We start from the raw sequence: 23,116 nt of genomic DNA, 5'->3' as shown, positions 1-23,116 counted from the left end.
ATTTCACCTCTGTGAGTAAGACCTGCTATTCCCTTAATCTTCTGCTTAGCCTGATTAATAGTGGGGTAAAGCTGTGTTTATAGTTTAGGCTTTTCCATTTCCTGACATTCTCTACATTTATCTACAATATCCTTTTTGAAGAAATTCCTGATCAAACTGAATCTGTAAATAAACCCAAACTAAGTTTTGTATGTAGTTGGGTGGTGGGTTTCCAGGAAAATAAAATAATTCTATTTTTATAATTCTTCACTTGGCCCCATTAATTCCCTTCCCCCACAACATACGTTTACTTCAGTATTTGTGTTACTGTTTTATGCCAACATACCTTTTTTTGTTAAAAAGCCTAATTATCCCCCTCCAAAGAGGTAATTTAATTTTATCTAATAAGTTTTCTCCTTCAAGGGAAGTTTTGCAAGACATCCCTTGATAAAACTAATAATCAACCTGAAGTGAAATTTGAGAGTTATATTTAAAATAAGTTGGGTAATAAATAGAGAAAATAATGGAATATGGATTTCACAGTTAAAGGATCATCTCTTTAATTAAGAAGACTTAGCACTGTTAGATAATGCATAGCAAAGAGACAGTGAACAAACCATATATTACTCAGAAGTAGCCTATAAATCTGTACAGCCAAGCTGCTTGGCTGATTCATTTCTTCCTCAGCACTCTGTGTTACTCTAAGCAACTAAAAGACTTCCTGCAAAATGCAAAGTCTCTTAGAAACTTGTTTTAATAACTTTCTGTGTTTTTACTTTCATATTACTTCTCAGATATCCTTAAATATTTTCCTGTACAACACATTGTAATGGAGGGGTAATTAATTAATGCAAGATGATATTTTTCCATAATTAATATTGTTTATTAATTTTGATATTTGAAACTCTCACCACCCCTGACCACTAATTTTTTAATAATAGTCAGCTCTTTGCATGGTCATGGAAATGTTATACAGAGGAATAACTAGATCTAGAAATAACTTGCAAAAATTATAAACATTAATTGAACTAGAAGAGAAGGTTCCTGTGGTCAATATACTGCTTGCAGTCAATATATACTGCTTGTCCACTAGACGGACTCAAGGAGCTCCTTTCTCCTTATAGCAGCAGGCTATGGTGAATTACAAGAGGCTTTAAGTATTTACTCATAAAATATTATTTCCCATCTTGCAGGGCTAGCTACAGCTTTAGACAGTACCCAAAAGCTTTCAGGTAACTCTGTTACTGTCTTGCCAGCTGCTGAGACTTCTGATTCTTCCCAGGCTTCACAACCTGGGGAAAGGAGGCAGACAATCTCTGACCTTGTCCTTTGGCTTCTCTGGAAGATCTGTGTGTCCAGAACTTCCCATCTTGGCAGGAGACTTTCCTGTGTAGGCAGGATGTCTTGCAATATGCAGTCTTAGCACAACATTGCGCTGGCTATGCAGGCTGATTGCATGGAGGCATTTAGAGCCTGTTCCTGGTAACTTGAGGCAGTTTAGTTTCCAGGCAAACAATTCACATTCACTATGCCTCAAACATTAATCTCATCAATACATGCAAAAGCTGTTCATATGGAAGGTGATTCCAGTCACCTGTGCTGTACAGCATATGCATGCTCCATTGTGTTCATTTGTTTTTTGCATATTAACCCTTCTGTTTGTAATAGCAATTTATCTTGTTTAAATAACCCAAATATTATGCACTATTGTGGCTTAGTAAATACCACTGACACACAACTAATTCAGTTTCCCAGTCCTCTTTGAGTTTTCCTTTAGCACGTTTTCTGCATTAGACGTGCTCCTCTTTGGAAGTCATGGCTCAAGCTCAGACTGCTGTGACTGAAAAATTAAATGCTAATTTACACTTTGGATGTTGTAGGAGGAGCAATTCGAGACTTAAAAGCACTGTGAAATGCAATGCATTTTTATTTCTTCTTGTATACTGTTGAGTTTCCATCAGATAATGCTATCTTTAGCTGCATTTGTTAATATTGTTGTTTATTTTGTTGTAAAGTAAGCATCTGTGTAACAGGTTTTGAATATGATGTGGTTAGACACTAATAAGAGAATCACAGAATCACAATACTTTAGGGGTTGGAAGTGACCTCTAAAGATCATCTGGTCCAACTCCTGTGCCAGAGCAGCATTGCCTAGAGTAGGTCACACAGAAATGTGTCCAACTGGGTTTTGAATGACTCCGGCGAAGGAGACTCCACAACCTCTCTGGTCCTCTCTATTGTTCTGGTGTAGGTGGAAGAGACTTACAAGTGTATAATGTATGTCAGTCTGCATACGAAGAACTTTTTTGTTCTTTTTGCATAAATCTACACAGATTTCTACCACATGTTCAGAAAAAGAGACCAGTGAAAGACTGCTCTTTTCCAGTCCTGAAGAGCAAGTTAGATAGCAGACCTACAAAAGACAGAATATATGACTTGGGGGAAAGTGATAAAGTTTAGCATTTCTGATAGAATTTAAAAAAAAAAAAGGAAGAAATTATTAATTGTTCTTTGTTAAGCACTATGGTTGATGTATAAGAGTAAATATTGCCTCTCACTTGCTCTTCAAAAAGTAGTCTGAAAATAACTAAAACACCAAACAAACAAGTTGAAGGATTTTTGGGGTTGGGGAACAAAATGCAAAGCTATTTTAATAACACATTATTATATTTAACTGAAATAGCAAGAGAGCAAGTCTCTGGGGAAGACAAGTCTGGGATGCTGACTGTGTGTTGTTAGGTAGTGGAGTCATTCTCAAACACTGCATGCATATAGCTGCGCTGTGTATCATTTATTTATTGCTAACTTTGGAGATAACTAATAGTTGAACAACCTTGTGCCTTGATCTCATAAGGGGAGATGTATTTACAAGGGCCACTAAGCTTCAAAGAATAGCAAAGCACACTCAGTATACAGTGATGATCATTGAGGGGAAGCATGAAGAGAGTAGGGTGTTTATACACTTTTGGCACCATTAATTTTAATTTCAAGTGAGTCTGAAAGGCAAATTCAAATGAGCACACAGGACTTTGTGAAATGTTCCCTTGGAGCCAGAACATACTCAGAAGAATGAAGAAGGCTGAAATGCTGAACGTAAAATAACTTGGAGATTTGATCTGATACAACCTCTAGACATTCAGATATATTCTGGCCTGCTCTTTCCATTAAATGTTTAGAAAAACTGTTGCTTGACATTATGCTGTGGGGGAAATGAAAAACTTCCTGTGACATATAAATGGGAATCTCTGGGATCTGGAGTATCACAGTATCACCAAGGTTGGAAGAGACCTCACAGATCATCAAGTCCAACCCTTTACCACAGTGCCCAAGGCTAGACCATGGCACCAAGTGCCACATCCAACCTTGCCTTGAACTGCCCCAGGGACGACGACTCCACCACCTCCCCAGGCAGCCCATTCCAGTGCCCAATGACTCTCTCAGTGAAGAACTTTCTCCTCACCTCGAGCCGAAATTTCCCCTGGCGCAGCCTGAGGCTGTGTCGCCTTGTTCTGGAGCTGGCCACCTGAGAGAAGAGAGCAACCTCCTCCTGGCCACAACCACCCTTCAGGTAGTTGTAGACAGCAATAAGGTCTCCCCTGAGCCTCCTCTTCTCCAGGCTAAACAACCCCAGCTCCCTCAGCCTCTCCTCGTAGGGCTTGTGCTCGAGGCCTCTCACCAGCCTCGTTGCCCTTCTCTGGACACGCTCAAGCATCTCAATGTCCCTCCTAAACTGGGGGGCCCAGAACTGAACGCAGTACTCGAGGTGTGGTCTGACCAGTGCAGAGTACAGAGGCAGAATGACCTCCCTGCTCCTGCTGACCACACCATTCCTCATGCAGGCCAGGATGCCACTGGCCCTCTTGGCCACCTGGGCACACTGCTGGCTCATGTTCAGGCGGGTATCAATCAGTACCCCCAGATCCCTCTCTGTCTGGCTGCTCTCCAGCCACTCCGACCCCAGCCTGTATCTCTGCATGGGGTTGTTGTGGCCAAAGTGCAGCACCCTGCACTTTGAGCTATTGAACCCCATCCCATTGGCCTCTGCCCATCTGTCCAGGTGGTCAAGGTCCCGCTGCAGAGCCCTTCTGCCCTCCAGCTCAGTCACTTCTGCCCCCAGCTTAGTGTCATCTGCAAACTTGCTGATGACTGACTCGATGCCCTCATCCAGATCATCTATGAAGATGTTAAAGAGGATGGGGCCCAGCACTGATCCCTGAGGGACACCACTAGTGACTGGCCGCCAGCTGGATGTGGCACCATTCACCACCACTCTCTGTGTCCGGCCCTCCAGCCAGTTCCTAACCCAGCACAGAGTGTTACCATCCAAGCCGCGGGCTGACAGCTTAGCCAGCAGTTTGCTGTGGGGGACAGTGTCAAAGGCCTTGCTGAAGTCCAGATAGACTACATCCACAGGCCTCCCCACATCCACCAAGCGGGTCACCTGATCATAGAAGGAGATCAGGTTAGAAAGGCAGGATCTGCCCTTCCTAAACCCATGCTGGCTGGACCTGAGATCTTTGCCATCCCTCAGGTGCGCAGTTATTGGCCCCAAGAGAACCTGCTCCATCAGTTTCCCTGGCACTGAGGTCAGGCTGACGGGTCTGTAGTTCCCAGGTTCCTCCATCCGACCCTTCTTGTGGATGGGGACCACGTTGGCCATTTTCCAGTCTCCTGGGACCTCTCCGGTGAGCCAGGACTGCTGGAAAATGATGGAGAGTGGTTTGGCCAGCTCAGCTGCCAGCTCTCTCAGCACCCTGGGATGGATCCCATCTGGTCCCATGGACTTGTGGGTGTCCAGATGGCTCAGCAGGTCCTGAACTAATTCCTCATGAATTTCCAGGGGAACACACCGCTCCCCGACCCCATCCCCCAGTTTAAGAGGCCATTTGCCTCCTCCTCCTCTCTCCTTACTGTTGAAAACTGAGGCGAAGAAGGCATTCAGGACCTCTGCCTTTGCTTCATCATCAGTTATAGTGTTCCCCTCCCGGTCCAGTAAGGAGTGGAGGGTCTTCTTGCCCTTCCTTTTAGCATTGATAAATTTATAAAAGTGTTTTTTGTTAGCTTTCACGGAAGTGGCCAGCCTAAGCTCTAGCTGAGCCTTAGCCTCTCTAATTTTTCTCCTACATAGTCTGGCTACCTCCTTAAACACATCAGGAGAAGCCTTCCCCTCCTTCCAGAGGCGATACACCCTCTTTTTCTCCCCCACTTCCTTCAGGAGCTCTTTGCTCATCCAGGCTGGTCGCCTCCCCCTGCGGCTCATCTTTCGGCACGTGGGAACTGCCAGTTCCTGTGCCTTCAAGAGCTCCTGTTTAAAGTAAGTCCAACCATCCTGGACCCCTTTGTTCTCAAGAACTGCTGCCCAGGGGACATTGGAAATAAGTTCCTTGAGCAAATTGAAGTTTGCCCTCCTAAAGTCCAAGGTGTAGGTTTTGTTGAAGTGCCTCCCTACCTCCCTGTATATTGAAAACTCCACTAACTCGTGATCGCTACACCCCAGGCAGCCTCCCACTATCACATCTCCTACCAGCCCTTCTCTGTTGGAGAGCAGCAGGTCAAGCTGAGCTTGACCCCTAGTAGGCTCGTTTAACAGTTGGGTCATGAAGCTGTCCTCCATGCACTCCAGAAATCTCCTGGACTGCCTCCTCTCTGCTGAATTAAGTTCCCAGCAGATATCTGGCAGGTTAAAGTCACCCACAAGGACAAGATCTGAAGATCTTGAGACAGCCTCCAACTGTTTGTAAAATATCTCATCTGTTCCCTCATCCTGGTTGGGTGGTCTGTAACAGACTCCAACCAGGATGTCAGATTTATGAGCGTGCATGAATGTATACTGAGTGTATTAGTGTGTGAATTCAGTTACTGGACTTTGCTGGGTGTAGACCCTGAACCTGATGTTGTGATCAGTTCCTTCTTACCTTTATGGCTCATTTGTTGCATGCTGCTTACATGGACAAGAACAAAATATAGGATAAAAGGTGTAGGACAAGAGAAAAACATCTGCAGAATAGGACTTAGATGTTCAAGTGAGTTAAACATTCACATAACAGCTTCTGTGGACAGTAAAGATCTAAAATCTTAGTCGGCCCTTTAATAATCCATATGGATAATCTAATGCATCTGGTCATTACCAGATGCATTACTTCTACCAAAAGCACATGACACTAAACTAATTTATATACCACTGCTTTTATAAAAAGAACTTAGACTTCCAGCATTCAATTTTCCTGTCTTGTGAAAGAAGAAAGACAGATCTTGACAGTTTTGACTGATAAGGCAAATAGCTGCAATGAATCAAGTTGCCAGATATAATGTGCTAACTATAATGTTACTGAACAAAAACTACTCTGGAAAATACTAGCAAATGAAGGAAATGGAGCCACTCTTTTCCTTTCTTTGGGCTTATGATCATGAAGAAAGAAAAAGCCTAATGTGTTTATATTCCCACCATTCTTAATATCTTTACTTGTTCTTTTGTGTGTATATAGATATTTTCTGAGTAGCCACAGAAATAGTAATTCAAGATGCATATATCTTCCCAGCTTGCTCACTAGAAGAAGTTGCCCAATTGTTTGATAGGTAAAGTGCTGTTATGGTTGTCAGATATTTTCCTATAAATTCTGCACAATAAAATGGTTGCATTTTTACTACTAAGTAGATCCTAATCTCTCTCCTTCTCATTCAAGAGACCAAATACTTCACATGAGGCTTTGTATTCCTGGTCCAAAAGAGGATATGGAAAATAGAAACATGTAATGAGGCACCTATAGGTGTGGGGGTGTAACTCATCACATACAAGAGTTCATCCTATTTGTGAGACAGGCACTCAAGCTGTCTAAGGTTGAGTTGGATGTCCATGGAGAGGTGCTGGCAGTGAGGGCTGCAAGTCGACCTCTGTGAGGAAGTGCCAGGGCTGCTCAGTGCTGGATACAGATGGTTTCAGCTGGCTCCAAGTGACCCACTGCAGGGCACAGCTGAGCCTCTCAGCTATGCTGGAGACTCCTGCTGTGATAATGAATTTTAAAAAGGGAAGAAAATGCCTGACAGGAAAGGAGGATGAGGGAGCAAAAAGGAGTTAAAACCAGCAGAGGAAACACAAGGTCAGAGGAGGAGTGGAGGAGGTGCTCTATGCATTGTATCAGAAACTCACTGCAGCCTGTGGAAGTGATCATGAAAAGCAAAGGGAAAAGTGTGAAGAAGGAAAGCAACAGAGGGAAACCTCTCTATAGCGACCATAAGCCCCACTCCCCACCTCCCTCTGCTACTTGTGGTAGGGAGAGGAGTTGGAAGTGAAATTAGACCTGCAAAAAGGGGAAGGGAAGATATTGGTTTAGTATTGGTCTCGCTACCTGAATTAGTCATTACATTTTTATTTTAATTGGCAATAAATTAGTTTTCCTAAGCTGATTTTTTTTGTTTCTTTTCTGTGATGGCAATTAGTAAGTGATGTCCCTGTCTTTTCCATAAAGTTTCTTGCTTCTCTGCTTCCTATTTTCTCCCCCATCCTTTGAGGAAAGGTGCGAGTGAGTGAGCAGCTATGTGGCCCTTAGGCTGATAGCCAAGGCTATCCCACCACAACGACATTCTTTAAATTACCACTTCACAGAGCTAACACGAGATAGAAAAAATCAATAAAAGCATAGATGGTCTTGCATGCTTTTGGGTGCTGGGAATCCCAGCAGCATCAGGCAGGCCTCTCGTCAGGTCACTGAACACAGTGCGGTGCCCGGACGTGGAGAGATTCACCAGCACTTATATTGCTGGTAGGATTTTCTTAGAAGAAAGCAGTAATAATTTCTACTGCCTAGCAAAATATTTGGGAAGAATGTGCTGCTTTAATTTTAGATATAGCCAAAGACTCATAGATAGTGTTGTAGCTGGTGTCAAGTGAAAGCTGTCTACAGGCTCCTCTGTTTACAGTTCATCTGAGTCCATTCTATGGCCTGGTGATTTGTGTAGCACAACACAAGCCTAAAGCTGCAGGTCAGGACAGCAAAGGACACCCTTGTACCTATTCAGAGCAACTGCTATATAGATCACAAACTCCGCAGTGTAAAGCAGTCCACATCACTACTATTGGTAAGTCAAAAAGTAAGGTCTGAATGCAAGATGTGTGATGGCCCTCCTCAGTGGGAAAGGAGGAGAAAGCAGCATGAGAAGATTCATGGGATGAGATAAAGAAAGGGAGATTGCTTCATATATGCTGTTGCAGGCCAAATCAACTCAAATTGGCAAAAGCTGATTTAATGTTAATTAAAGTAGGTTTGGGTAGTGAGAAACAGTCAACCACTAATACAACTCTTCCTCTCTCTCCCAGACTCCACTTCATTCTCTCACATTCCTCATTTCTCTCCCTGCCTTAGTGGTGCACAAGGGGATAAAGGCTGTGAGTGGTCATTAGACAGTAGCTTCTCTCTGCAACTCCTCACGATTTTGTGGGAAAACTTGGGTTAGATTTTCTTATTTACATGTTGTGAAGATGTTACAACATACAACTAGAGCAGATGCATGTGTTGCAGGTAGTGGACTTCTGGAATTTCAAAGAATAAATTTCTTTAAAAGAGGAATAAGGGAAGGAATGCAAAATGTAACTTTAAGGTTCTCCTCCCACAGCATCCTGGAGGAAAAAACCCAACCAACCAAACAGCTAAATTAGGTATAAAATTACTTGGCCTCATCAATTATGATCCATAAGTAATTTGGGTTACAAGCTTCTTTCATCTCTTCATAGCAATTATCAGTTGATTGTGCATAACTATCTTCATATCAACACAGATTAGTGTAGTGGAATAAAATAGGCTTTTTTCCCCCTTTAAGATTCATATGCGTAACCCTAAACATAGGAATTTATGAAGAATTGTAATTCAAATAATTGCTCAGTACAGGTAAAGGTATCTCAGGTGTACAAAAACTCAAAAAGCTGATGTGTTTGGCACAATATTTACATCAACATTTGAGAGCAAATATTTATCTTGCAGCCTAATGTTATGATTTTTCCCTGAATATTGACCCTGTGTGTTGTACAGACACCTCAAACTTGTTGTCAGATTTCCAATGAAAGCTCCAGGGAAGCCAGAACAAAATGCATGGGGAAAAACATTACCCACAAAACCCACATACACAAAAATCTCCCCAAGATCTGGTAATATGTATATTATTTTCTACCATCACGAAGAAAAGGATATGTATATGTATTTTTTTCTCCTATTATTTTCCTTCTTATTTCTTGTTTAACAGGGCATTCTTCTCCCTGAATAAATTGGGACGACATAATACTTTTTAGCTCATCAGTCTTAGTTATCTGATCATCAAAGAAGGATTTGCAAGAGTACAAGAATGGAAAGAAAATGTGTTATGACTTCAGGGTCTAGATCTGCCAGGTGCATGGCAGGCTAAGGAAATAACTTCATTTTTTAACATCCCAGTATCAGAGTTTTGTTTAGGTTCTGAGTAGAGTGGAGTCCTGTGATCTAAAAGTGTAATTTTTATATATATATTAAACTAATTCAGCACTCAGAAGATTTTATCACTGCTGTTTAGTCACTTTCCCCTTTTTGGAAGCTCAGTACTTTCTGCTTTGTTATAATTTGTTAGGCTGTCACAATTTCATCTCTTAAGGAAGAAAAAAAAAATCTTCTGACAAGTGAAGCAAAAGTCAGGAAGATACAAAAAGGACAATAATTCCTAGAAGAAAATGTGCATTTCGATACTTAGTCTTAATAGTATGAGTGAAAAGACTGAACTGGTTCATTAAATTTAATTCATCTTTGCAAATCATTCATTCTTAACATCCATTGCATACTCGAGGTCCTCTTCAGCATCCATATCTATATAATTCATTCTGCCTTGCTTCTAAGAAGTTAAAATTTTACATTCATATCATAGCTGTGTATGAATCTTCCTTGACATTATGTTGTTATTTTTATTAACAATTAACATTCTGTTGCTAAAAATAGAAGGCTATTATATTGTCTACATAAAAACCAATTCTTTTCCTATTTTGCATGCTTCCCAGGTCCTTAAACAAATCCTATGAATGTTTGGACTTTACATTTTTTTTATTGTATATTTCGTGCATCATTAGTTTGAAAAGCTGTTTTAATTAGAATACTTATTATGCTGAAATAGAGTTGGTTTAGCCTGGTTAGGAAGAAGGGCTGTTGTGTAATTAATGATACAGAAATGGACTTTTCCTTGAACCATGCAATTCCTACACTCTAATTAGGTCTCCATATCTCATTTGCATAATTTGTTAATACTCTAGTGGAATGGAATTTGCTGTCCTCAGGACTAGTGAACAGTTCATTAGTAGTAGTGGAGGAATTAGGAATTCACAGTGAAGATATCTCTCACTAGTCCTTCTGCTGCATCCAAACTTGTTCATGCCACTGAAGTTTCAGTTCTTGATGGCCTCTTGCTTTTGAGTATTCAAGCTGCTTATCCACAACAAGCTTACCACCTCAGCTTCTCACACAATTTACAATGGAAGTAAGAAGTATTTTAGTGCTCAGCTGAATGAGATATGGAAAAATCTGGTGAGTGAAGGGTGTTTGGAGGGCTGTGGTCTATTTTTAGTTCATCTGCACATTAATGTATTATTTTCCAGAGCTTTCTTTTATCTACGTCCTTATATTGTATTCCTTACCGTGGTGTCTTAGGGTTTCTGTTTCTGTGGGCATTATTAAAAATGAGAGAAGTTCTGATTTAGCCAAGCCTAGCCTGGAGTCACAGAAAGTGGTATCTGCCCTCTGTCTTCTTGCCTAGAAAAACAAGACCCTGAGGGCAGAATTAAGTGGAAGAAATGTGTTGGGCATTTTAAGCACGTGTCTGAGTGACAGCAACATGCTTTAAACTGAAACAATCTCCAGGGTTTCTTCATCCAGTCCTTCCAGTTCAGTTAAAGACTACCCCATTCTTTCAGAATCTGAAGGATTTCTTGGTTCCCTTTTATTACCTGAAATTGTGGCTGCTGTCAGCAGATTGCAAGTGCAGATTCCTATATCCTTTAGCAATTATAATTTTCCTGGAATATAGAAACAAATCATCTAATGTGCTAAATCCCATTCCCTGATATTTCCTTTTGTCCAGATGCTGAGGCAGTTAAGCTGGTTGAGGAAGAAAATTGTAGCTAGAAAGACCTGAATCACAACTTTTTCTCATTAGAACATCTTGTTTAGAGAAGTTCAAATTCTCTAAACTCTCTTTGCTAGTGAAAAACTTCCCAGATATGTTTCAAAGTGTTATTTGTCCTTCCCATTACACTGTAATTGCCTCAAAACTGTAGAATAGAATCAACCAGGTTGGAAGAGACCTCCAAGATCATTCAGTCCAACCTAGCACCTAGCCCTATCCGATCAACTAGACCATGGGATTGCTTCATCCAGGCTTTTCTTGAAACCCCCAGGGATGGTGCCTCCACCACCTCCCTGGGCAGCCCATTCCAATGGCAAATCACTCTCTCTGGCAACAACTTCCTCCTAATATCAAGCCTATATCTCCCCCCGCACAACTTGAGACTGTGTCTCCTCATTCTTGTTGCTGGTTGCCTGGGAGAAGAGATCAACTCCCAGCTTGCTACTGCCTCCCTTCAGGTGGTTGTTGACAGCAGTGAGGTCATCCCTGAGCCTCCTCTTCTCCAGACTAAACAACCCCAGCTCCCTCAGCCTCTCCTCATAGGGTTTGTGCTCCAGGTCCCTCACCAGCTTTGTTGCTCTTCTTTGGACAGGTTCCAGTACCTCAACAGCTCTCTTGAATTGAGGAGCTCAGAACTGGACACAGTACTCAAGGTTTGGCCTGATGAGTGCTGAGCACAGGAGGAGAAGAACTTCCCTTGTCCTGCTGGCCACACTATTCCTGATACAGGCCAGGATGCCGCTGGCTCTCCTGGCCATCTGGGCACACTGCTGGCTCAGGTTCAGCCTATTGTCTACCAGTATCTCCAGGTCCCTTTCTGCCAGCCACTCTGTCCCCAGCCTGTAGCTCTGCTTAGGGTTGTTGTGTGTAGATTTCCTAGGAGGAGACCTTTTGCAATTCATTTCACTTTCCATTTTGTTTTGATTTATAATACATGTACCACATTTGTGCTGTATATTTTAATATCCTTTGTAAGTCGAAAGTTTGAAAGTTTGAAAGATTACATGGAACTACAATATGGACATTGATAAAGAAATCACCATTTTCTTCTAATTTAAGAATGTTTTTCCTTCTGGATAAAATGTAGTACTTTAACAAACACATTCTTATTAGATATAGCTGCTTAAAACTTGTCCAAATGGGTTTGTGAAGTTGTGGAGCAGCTGGAATTTTATTTATTTGCTCCAGTAATCAGCATTACATTCCCTGGTACCTGAGGTTTCAAGTCTAATGCCTCAGGTAAATTTGTGTAATGCCATTAAAATCCTTAATATCTATGGAATCATATCTTCTCTCTAACAGGTGAAAAAATATAAGTTCTGTCCTATGTGGCTGTGGGCAATTCATACAATGCTGAATGTGGATATGAATATAGTGACATTATGGAAGTGGTGGATGCCTAGAGTTTTTGTGGAGTCTTATACTGCTCTGTTTCAGTACTTTGTTATTTCACAGTGAGCATCATAGTCACTTCTTAATACTGCCCTAGATCTGCACTATTGCAACTGAAATCAAAATGAGGACATTCTTGTTAATCTCAGTGATTTGGGGTCACACTTGAACAAAATTACATTTTCTTATACATGCTTTCCAAACTGAAGTGAGGCTCTCTCTTGGTGGTCTCTGTTCACAGCTTCTAAGCACAGTAATTTGCAAAGAATGGCTGTTGTGCTTATGGAAGGAAATTAAAGTAGTTATTACCTCTGGTAAGTACTTTCTATTTCACGCATGAGGACTGGGTTAGGGAGCAATGGGCAGCCTGGACACCTATAAATCCATGGGCCCTGATGGGATGCACCTGTGAGTGCTGAGGGAACTGGCAGAAGTCATTGCTAGGCCACTCTCCATTATTTTGGTAAGGCTGACAGGAGAACACGAGAAGTGCCTGATGACTGAAGGAAAGCAAGTATCACTCCAGTCTTCAGAAAGGGCAAGAAGAAGGGCCCAGGTAACTGTAGACTGCTCAGCCTCACTTCATTTCCTGGGTCCTAGTGAATGGAAGGTTGACTATGAGCCCTAGTGGCCAAGAAAATCAATGTCGTCCTAGCTGTGGCTAGTAGATTGAGGGAGGTTCTCCTGCCCCTCTACTCTGCCCTGGTGAGGCCACATATGGAATAATATATTCAGTTATGGGCCCCTCAGTTCAAGGAGGACACAGAACTGCTTGAAGGAGCCAAATAGAGAGCCACAAAGACAACTAAGGGAGAGGAACATCTTACGAGGAGAGACTGTGAGCTTTCTCTTTATCTTGGAGGAGTCTGAGAGATGACCTCATTAATGTTTATAAATACGTGAGGAGCCAGTGTCACAAGGATGGAGCCAGATTCTTCTCAGAGATAGTACAAGGGTCAGTGGCTGCAAGCTGGAGCATGGAAGGTTCCACATGTGCATAAAGAAAAACTTTTCCACCGTGAGGGTGACAAAACACTGGAATAGGCTGCTCAGCAAGCTCATGGAATCTCCTTCTCTGATGACATTCAAAACCTGCCTGAGAATGTTCCTGTGATTCTACCCTGGAAGGGAGGTTGGAATAGATGATCTTTCAAGATCCCTTCCAAACTCTAATGTTCTGTGATTGTGTGATATCTTCAGAAGTGTAGCATCCATTAAAACATTCCATTATGAATCTGCTAATGAACTACTTTGCAACTATTATTTACAATTCATCTATCTTGACTTTGACACAAATTTGCCTTCATTTCTACTCCATGGTGCTAAGTCAGGTGTATTACAGTATCACAGTATCGAAGTATCACCAAGGTTGGAAGAGACCTCATATAGATCATCAAGTCCAACCCTTCACCACAGAGCTTAAGGCTACACCATGGCACCAAGTGCCACATCCAATCCTGCCTTGAACAGCTCCAGGGACGGCGACTCCACCACCTCCCCTGGCAGCCCATTCCAGTGTCCAATGACTCTCTCAGTGAAGAACTTTCTCCTCACCTCAAGCCTAAATTTCCCCTGGCATAGCTTGAGGCTGTGTCCTCTTGTTCTGGTGCTGGCCACCTGAGAGAAGAGAGCAACCTCCTCCTGGCTACAGCCACCCCTCAGGTAGTTGTAGACAGCAATGAGGTCTCCCCTGAGCCTCCTCTTCTCCAGGCTATATTGTCTGCATATATCTGACCAAATAAAAATCTAAACTATTACATTGTGTTCTAGTGTTTTAGTTGTTTGGTGGAGCAGACTATTTATGCATGGATTTCAAATCAGAGAAAAAGTCACTTTCTTTTAAGGGCATCAAAATTCTAGGAAGAGAATGCATTTTGAAACATTCAACCATGTAGAGGACTTGTGAAATTCTTGAAAATGCACTGTATTTTAAAAAAATAGTTTCAATTATTTAATGTAGAATATTTAATTATTTAGTTTATTTCGTTATTTGAATATCCTTAGGCTTTTCATATCTATAGAGAGTTTTCTAGTAGTAGGCAATCATTGGAAAAAACAGCTTGTTTAAGGCTATAGATGGCAGACATTTGCATGTTACAGGAAATTCTTCTGTGTGACAGAGACAAAAGAAAGACTGAGTTAGAGAAAAGGAGATAAAGAGTAAAGTGCATAACACTGAGAAGAAATCTGTAGACGACTATACAAAAATAATTTGTGTAGTTGCATCAACTAGGGTGTAATTTTGAAAACTGACAATCTTCAATCATCAAAAAAATAATTACTTAGATTATTAAAGCTTGGAAAGAGCATCTCAGGCAATTGAAACCACTTCCTTGCAGCCAAATCAAACAATTGGCTTTATAATTTCATTAAGTTCCCTCTGCAAACCAGTTAAAAGCTGTATCAACAACAGTGTGCTCAGATGCTTTACTTTTCAGGTGACTAGCAAACTTATTCTGATTTTCAACAGCTCTCATCAGTTCTCACACATTTTCCAAAGCCAATATTTTTCATAAACAGATGGTCTCCCTCCTTGGTATTTGCCCAGGTGATGATTTATCTGGAAAGATTATGGGAACTTTAGCTTTCCACTAGCTCCTGTCTCCTGGATGCTGCTTCTCATGTTCCTAGTCCCATATGCCAGGTTTATAAACCAGAAAGAATTTGTGGTGGTAACATGCAGGGAACTCACTCATGCAAAGGGCAGAGAAAATGTGGCTTATTGTCTCTTCTGCTTGTGTCTCTTTCCTCCATGTCCCCATAGCACATAACTCATGTGAAAGGAAACCTCAACAGTAGTCACAAATAGCCACCTACGTGATCTATACTTTTTGTTCTACTTCTGGGAAGAATAATGCCCTCTGAGAGTCTTTTTTAGGCTGAGCAAGCCAAACTCTTTTAACTTAGTCACACAAGAGCCTCTCAATTCCTCATCATTCTCTTTGTTATCTGAAGGAAGATTCACCAGCACCTGATACCATAATTTTAACACTGTCCTAACAAGTTCAGGTATAGAAAATACTCATTCCATCACTGAGGTTGCCTAGTTTGTACTGTCCCACCTAAAACTAGACATGCAGTCAATAATATATTCCTCATAATGAAAATAACTGCTTGACTTCAGTGGCCTTCAAAGCAGGCTCATTGTCCAGTAAATAAAAAAGCATAACTTCTTTCAGTTGTTTAACATTTCCCAAGGGCAGGATAAGCCTGGATAAGCATTCAGTATTTAAATAGCATGTAAACAGTAAAGAGCACCTTTCTCAATCTCATAACTGTGTATGTACCAGCCACAGCCTAACTGCTAAGACAGAGCAACACTCTTATCATAGAATCAACCAGCTTGGAAGAGACCTCCAAGATGATCCAATCCAGCCCATCACCCAGCCCTATCCCCATTGTGAATTTTTGGTTTTGAATGGAGCATGAAGTGGTTCTGTATGTTTATAAACTGCTGGACTCAGGTGAATTTCAAATTTCCATAGGCTGATCTCACACTAGTCCTTTGAATGACCTGCATTTTTAATTTGGCATGAAACCACTGCAAGCTACATAGTGAAACTAATGAAGCTGCCACAACTGTGCAGGGTAATAATCAACAGCCACTTTATTGCCAAAGAGTGTATTAAGTCTATGCATGACATGAACTGAGAAAAGCTTTTTGTTTCAGAAAGCAGTCTGATGTGTGTTCACACATTTTCTCAGAAAATCAATAACGTTGTAAGCAGACACAGTGAGTGAAAAAGGGCCAGCATTATAAGTTAGCTTGATCTAGGCTTCTGACAAATAAAAAAACCCCAAAACCCAAACTGCACAATAAGTGAAAAGAGAAATTCAGAGCTGAAGTAATACACAATAACAAGCAGCAACAGGAAAAAACATTATCGGCCGATGAATGCTATAGGTGAAATTTTATTGCAGAGAAATAGGCAACTAGTCATTCCTGACAAAGCCCCATTTTAAATGGCATCCTTTGGTTTTTCAAGTTCTTACATGACTACTTGACCGTACCTCCTACAGTTGCTGTTTTTCAGTCTTTGTTTCTTCTCGCCGCTCGCCACCCTTCTCACCCACATGCAGCACTGGTGTGCTACTTTGAAGCTAGCTAGAATGTTTTGGTGAGAAGAAGTAGATCATAGGCTGTGAAAGGAAAACAATGGTGATGTCTACTGCCCTCAGAGTCTTGCTGAAGAAGAAACGAAAACATTAGATAACACTCTGGCCATTTTCACTCACTCTGCCTTGGGCTTCTGACTGAGCTGCATCTCCCTAACCTCACCTTCCACTCACCTTTGCTTCTTAACCTCTTGGCTGAACCTCTATTCTTCCTTGGGACTGGGGTAAGGTTGAGAGGGGCAGGGGGAAGGTGCAGGGGTGGTTGAGAGCCCCTCCTGGGGACTCAGGTTTCTGGGAGGAGAGTTGTGTTTCTGTATTACCTTTTCATTTGTATATTTCTGTCTATAACTGTATCTACTGTAAATATCTGCTTGTAAATTGTGCTGCTGTAAATAAATAGCTTCATTTATATTCCCAGAGCCGGCTGAGACTAGTCTGGGTGATTTCTAAAGTGTGGGGGGGGCAGGGAACACCCAAACCATCACAACTGGCAACACATTTCTCAGATTCACCTTCCTAGAGGTAGTGGGTTATTTTCTCCTTCTGTTATGAAGCACACTTTACAGTTTTCTGCCATTAGTTACTATTTCCTTAAAATCTATCCAGATCCATAGTCTCTGTGAGAATTGTGCAGGAAATAAAGCTAAATCACATTTCATTTTAGTCCCACTGATAAAAGCACAGAGATAAGATTATAAAATGTCAAATAGGAGCAGAGGGAAAAAATTGATTGAGAAGTGACTGGTTTTTTTTTGTATTCTTCTGAATGGATGTTTTTAGTGATTTTCTTCAAATCTTGCAGTGAGATTATAACCTGAAAGCCCTGCGTGTGAAAAGGCGTGTCTGTGTTAGTCTAAGAGCAAGGCAAGAGCTGGTGACTGATGCAGAGTAACTATTTTCATGTCTATCACTGTCTGATCTTAATTGTTTTGCTTCATGAGAAGAAATGTAGCTACTTTAGAGTGCTTTCAATTTTCGTGCCTTTTATGTGGGGATGTGCAGCTGTGTAAGCAAGTGCCTTTGTCATGTGAATGCAACTCCAAAAATCTTTTCACAAAATGTCTTCTAAGAACTGTGTCCAGTTCTGGGCCCCTCAATTCAAGAGAGATGCTGAGGTGGTGGGATGTGTCCAGACAAGGGCAACAAAGCTGGTGAGGGGCCTGGAACACAAACCCTATGAGGAGAGGCTGAGGGAGCTGGGGTTGTTTAGCCTACAGAAGAGGAGGCTCAGGGGTGACCTCATTGCTCTCTATAACTACCTGAAGGGACATTATAGCCAGGTGGGGGGTGGCCTCTTCTCTCAGGCAACCACCAACAGAACAAGGGGACACAGTCTCAAGTTGTGTCAGGGGAAGTACAGGCTGGATGTTAGGAGGAAGTTCTTGCCAGAGAGAGTGATTTCCCATTGGAATGGGCTGCCCAGGGAGGTGATGTTCAAGAAAAGCCTGGATGAGGTACTTAGTGCCATGGTTTGATTGAGTGGCTAGGGCTGGGTGCTAGGTTGGACTGGATGATCTTGGAGTTTTCTTCCAACCTGGTTGATTCTATGATTCTATTACTGTCTTCTGAAGACAAATAGGAGACATTCTGCACCATTCTGATTGAAAAATCAAATTCCAAAGGAACTTGAGACTATTACAGTGCAGGGAAACTTAAATTGTGCATCCTACCCCGGCTGCTTCCACTGATTTTTAGGGAAGTTTGCTACAGTAAGAAAGCGGGAACAGCTCTTTCCTCAGCTGGCTTTTTCCTCAGGGTATTTCCAGAATTCCTCAGGACACTTGTCCCTGAAATGAAGCTTGAGGTGGGGGCAGAGCCTAACTTGAGCTGACAGAGGCCATAGGTGCTTTGGACTGTCCTTCTAGTACTCGGATACATGGGTAAGCTTTCCATCCCTAGGCTTTCTGTTCTCCAGGCTGAACATTCCCAGCTCTCATATGAGGTGTTCCAGTCACTGAATCAACTTCATGGTCCTTTGTTGAGTAACACTTTTTGAGTAACCAATAAACAGTGAGAAACATCTGCTAGAAGAATGTGATGCACTGAGATTTGTTTCCAATTGACAAAAGAACGGGTAGCAGTGGTCCCTTCCAGCCCTGACAATTCTGTGATTCTGGTTAACAGTATTATGGGTTGTGTTAGGGTGAATGTTACCAGCAGATTGATAGTATGTTCTTTCTTCATTCTTGGGCACCAGGCGGGCTGCAGCTGGACTGCTGGCTGCAGTCCTCAGCTCCCTTGCAGAAGATTCCTATGAACATAATGGAGAAAGTTTAGCAGTGGGTCACAAACATGAAGGGTTGGGAGCATGTGAGCTCTATGGATGCCTGGAGAGGGTATAAAAGTCTCCATCCTTGGAGAAACTCAAAACATGACTGAATGAAGCCACAGGCAGTTGCTTTTGGCGACCCTGCTTTGAGCAGGTGGGATAGACTAGAGAATCTTGAGACATGCATTTTAGCTGCAGAGGCTCTGCAATTTTCTGACAAATAGTTGAGTCCCAATGAAACAGTAGCAGGAGGTTTGTGTGTGTGTGTTTTCAATGGTGAGAGAGAAAGCATATGTGTGTATGGATTTCATTGCTTAAATATCACTGAGTTCTTCAAGGGCTGGAAAGGTGCCAGCAACCACTCAATTTGATTCCGCTTCTGTCCCACACTTGTGGGGAACTGAGATTAAAAGAACTCTGTGGAAAGCAAAACAGAATAAATATGTACAGGATATTTTAGCATGCCGAGCAGTTGCTACTTAAAATATAGATCAGAACTTGTTCTTTTGGGAGAGCACACAGTGACAGTTTTCCAGAAGCACAAGCAATATGTTTACTAATCTCTGCTGGCTAGCAGCAGTATGTTTATCTTCCACAAGCCTGGAGGCCAGTAGTCCTGAGAGAACCTACAGCTGCAGCAGTTCAAGCACAATCATTTCAGCTTCAAATGGCACAGTAATTCCTCATCTTTCATACAATTTCAGCTGCACATTTCTGCTCTACAAGGAATATAAAGGAAGTCATGTCATCACTACCTACATAATATTTGTAGCTCATGGTGGAATCTAATACTGTTAAGAGACTAAAAAAAATGGGTTAAATTATACAAAATATGAGGCATGCAGCAGTGACACCTGCTGTGCCCCATTAACTTATGCTGGACTTTCAGAAGGCATCTGCCTGTCAGCCTTTTTAAAGATCTACTGGCTATAAAAGCCCAAACATAGGGGAAAAAATTCTTAAAATGCATTGAAGACAGGATTTTCAGCTCTTTTTGCTTTTTCTGGCAGCTATTTGACCAGTGCTACTTGACTTGATTTTATTTAGAGCTTTACATTTCTGTGGAAACGAACCTAAGCACAATGCACCAACATGTGTTACACATTCATAAATACACATACACACACACACCCCAATCTACTACTCATATCTGGATTTGCACTAGGTGCCTGTGGCAACCTGCTGGCAGTGGGTGCTAAAGGGCAGCTTCTCTGAGAAGTAGCTGAGGCTTCCCCGTGCCAGACGCAGTAAGTTCCAGCTGGGTCCAACCAACACACTGCAGGGCACAGCTGAGCCCCTGGGCTGTGCAGGTGGCCCCTGCTATGACAATGAATTTTTAAAAGGGAAGAAAAATGCCTGATGGAGGAGGAGTGAAAAAAACCAGTGAAGGGAACGAGGGAGGAGGAGTAGAGGAAATATTGCTGAGGAGCTACAACTCCTGAAGGACCTGGGCTGGAGCAGAAAGAAACCACTGTGTAATGGCCATTATGTTCTCAAATCTGATGCTCCTTGTTCCACACACTGTGTTGCTGAAGGGACTCAGTGTAACCTGCAACATTAATAAGCGGGCACGAGAGGAGTTTGGGGTGCAGTTGACCATGGGAATGGGGAGAGGAAAGATGTTTTCCCCAAGTGTGTTTTCTTGAGGTGTTCTGATATGAGGGGTTTTGTTTGTTACTCTTTTCCAATTCCTGAACCACTAATTAAATACTTATATCTTAACTGGCAATGAATTATTTTTCTCCAAATGGAGTCTGTTTTTCCTGTGATGGCAATTGGTAAAGGATCTTCCTGTCTTTATCTTGATGCACAAGCTTTCTTTCTCCCACTCTTTCCATTTTCCTTCTGAGGGGGCAGTGAGTGGCTGGATGGGATTTTGGCTGCTAACCAGTCCTGACTCATCACATAACTTTCTGGAGTTTCTTGGAGTAGTTAGAGTAATTGCATTGAAGTACATACTATCCTAAAAGAAGAATCCACTCATAAATTATCATCTGGTGTGTGATGTGTGTGTTACTGCTTGCTTTGTAAAGTTTCAAATAGAGGAGTTACACCAGAGAGATTTCCAATTGCTTTTAGTTCTAGCCAGGCACTTTCAGTCATCATTCTGTTCCTTAGTTCTCCCCCTTTTTTTCCTCATAGAATCAACCAGATTGGAAGAGACCTCCAAGATCATCCAGTCCAACCTAGCACCCAGCCCTAGCCAGTCAACTAGACCATGGCACTAAGTGCCTCATCCAGGCTTTTCTTGAACACCTCCAGGGATGGTGACTCCACCACCTCCCTGGGCAGCCCATTGCAATGCCAATCACTCTCTCTGGCAAGAACTTCCTCCTAACATCCAGCCTATACTTCCCCTGGCACAACTTGAGACTGTGTCCCCTTGTTCTATTGCTGGTTGTCTGGGAGAAGAGGCCAACCCCCAGCTGCCTACAACCTCCCTTCAGGTAGTTGTAGACAGCAATGAGGTCACCCCTGAGCCTCCTCTTCTCCAGGCTAAACAACCCCAGCTCTCTCAGCCTCATCTTCAGTCCCTAGTTGTAATTTCTGAACAAGGTCCAAGCTATGAAATTTGAGCTGATTTTGTTGTCTTCCCTAACTTTCTGCTGTGTGTCTGACATTTGATTTTTATTATAAGATGTATTTTTTATAAATCTTTTTTGTCAGTCTATCTCCATCCTCTTTTTTTACCTTACATGTGTCTGTTTCAGTTTCCTCTCCATACAGATATAGTGCAGCAGAGAGGTATTGTGATTTGCATTTCTTGGATTTCTCAGTCTGTTTCTGGTATCATTGTGAAATAACAATGACACTTTTTTTCTTGACTCCGTTCAAGGTATTCTTTTATCTGAAAGTATATAGTGTATCAGTGTGAATAATTTTGGAAGGAAAGGCTACTATAAAACAGCAGTTTATGTTGAATAGCTTGTCTGTGTTAAAGAAAATTTCAGCTAATAGTTGTAAACTGCATTTACAGTTTGAGCTTTGTCAGCTGAACGTTGCAGTATAACACTTGACATTGAGAGTGACCTGGGATTTACCTTTCAAAACTGACACATTTCTAGTAAGAACAAATGTTGACTCAATTCAAAGGAGAAATAAAGAAGGGATGCAGGAATAAAATGCAGGAAGGATAACAGTAAAGGTACAAATTATGGTGTATGAAACTGTTCAATGAACAGAGAAGAAAACAGAAGCTTTTGCAGAGGCCATACAACCTGAAATGCGCTGGCATTTCATGATCTGTATTGGAGCTATGTCACAGTGTCACAGTATCACACAGTATTATCAGAGTTTTAAGAGACCTCACAGATCATCAAGTCCAACCCTTTACCACAGAGCTCAAGGCTAGACCATGGCACCAAGTGCCACGTCCAATCCTGCCTTGAACAGCTCCAGGGACGGCGACTCCACCACCTCCCCGGGCAGCCCATTCCAGTGTCCAATGACTCTCTCAGTGGAGAACTTTCTCCTCACCTCCAGCCTAAATCTCCCCTGGCGCAGCCTGAGGCTGTGTCCTCTTGTTCTGGTGCTGGCCACCTGAGAGAAGAGAGCAACCTCCTCCTGGCCACAACCACCCTTCAGGTGGTGTCCTCACCAATACTATTCCTATTTTCTTTATCATCTCCATGTCTAAATAAGGTTTGCACAGATTGAATCAAAATAGGAATTGTAGATGAGAATGTGAATAATGAAAGATTTTCTTACTTTCCTCTGTGTAGCATGGAAAGATGATACAATTTACCAAAAAAACTTGTAACAAAGCTAAAAGTAGAGTTTTAATCAAGTATTTTAATAATAAGGCTGAATTTCCACTCTGACTCTAGAGAGAAAACTCACCATATTGCTTTGCTAATATTCTAAAGTTTGCAGTCTCCCTAAACGTTAAATCCTGGAAGATGCTGTAGGAAACATACTTTTTAAACTCTGTATTTTCTAAGGATGACAGCTACTTACATAATCTAGTAAATATGGATGCACCCAGAAGACCATTCCAAAACAGGGAACGGAACACAGAGTAATGAACCTACAGAGACCAGAAAGAAATAAGAAATGAGTTCTGCTTCCTGATTATGAAGGCTGGCTTAGTTGCCATTTGTCACTGAAGACTGTCTACAAACTGCACCATGGCAATGGGATAAATGATGATTATCCCAGTTGCAATTAGTCATGGAGGAATGGAGTTCTTCCTTGCTCTGTGGCTTCTGTAGTGTAGTGATTTCCAACTCA

General features: G+C 41.9%; 2 long non-coding RNA genes across 2 annotated transcripts in view; one reads left to right on the top strand and one right to left on the bottom strand.

The window, feature by feature from the left end:
* Positions 1-23,116, top strand: part of LOC135175068 (uncharacterized) — a 144,006-nt gene that overhangs the window by 83,781 nt on the left and 37,109 nt on the right. The window lies entirely within an intron of this gene.
* Positions 17,136-22,913, bottom strand: LOC135175067 (uncharacterized). The gene is made up of 3 exons (XR_010302199.1): positions 22,844-22,913; positions 18,772-18,868; positions 17,136-17,234 (listed from the first exon to the last, which is right to left on the bottom strand). It is a non-coding gene; the product is annotated as an uncharacterized LOC135175067 (long non-coding RNA).

Source organism: Pogoniulus pusillus, chromosome 4, assembly GCF_015220805.1.
Source record: "Pogoniulus pusillus isolate bPogPus1 chromosome 4, bPogPus1.pri, whole genome shotgun sequence".
NCBI classification, from domain to species: domain Eukaryota; kingdom Metazoa; phylum Chordata; class Aves; order Piciformes; family Lybiidae; genus Pogoniulus; species Pogoniulus pusillus.
The sequence above is the reverse complement of the archived record's forward strand: the minus strand, read 5'-3'. Positions and strand labels throughout refer to the sequence as shown.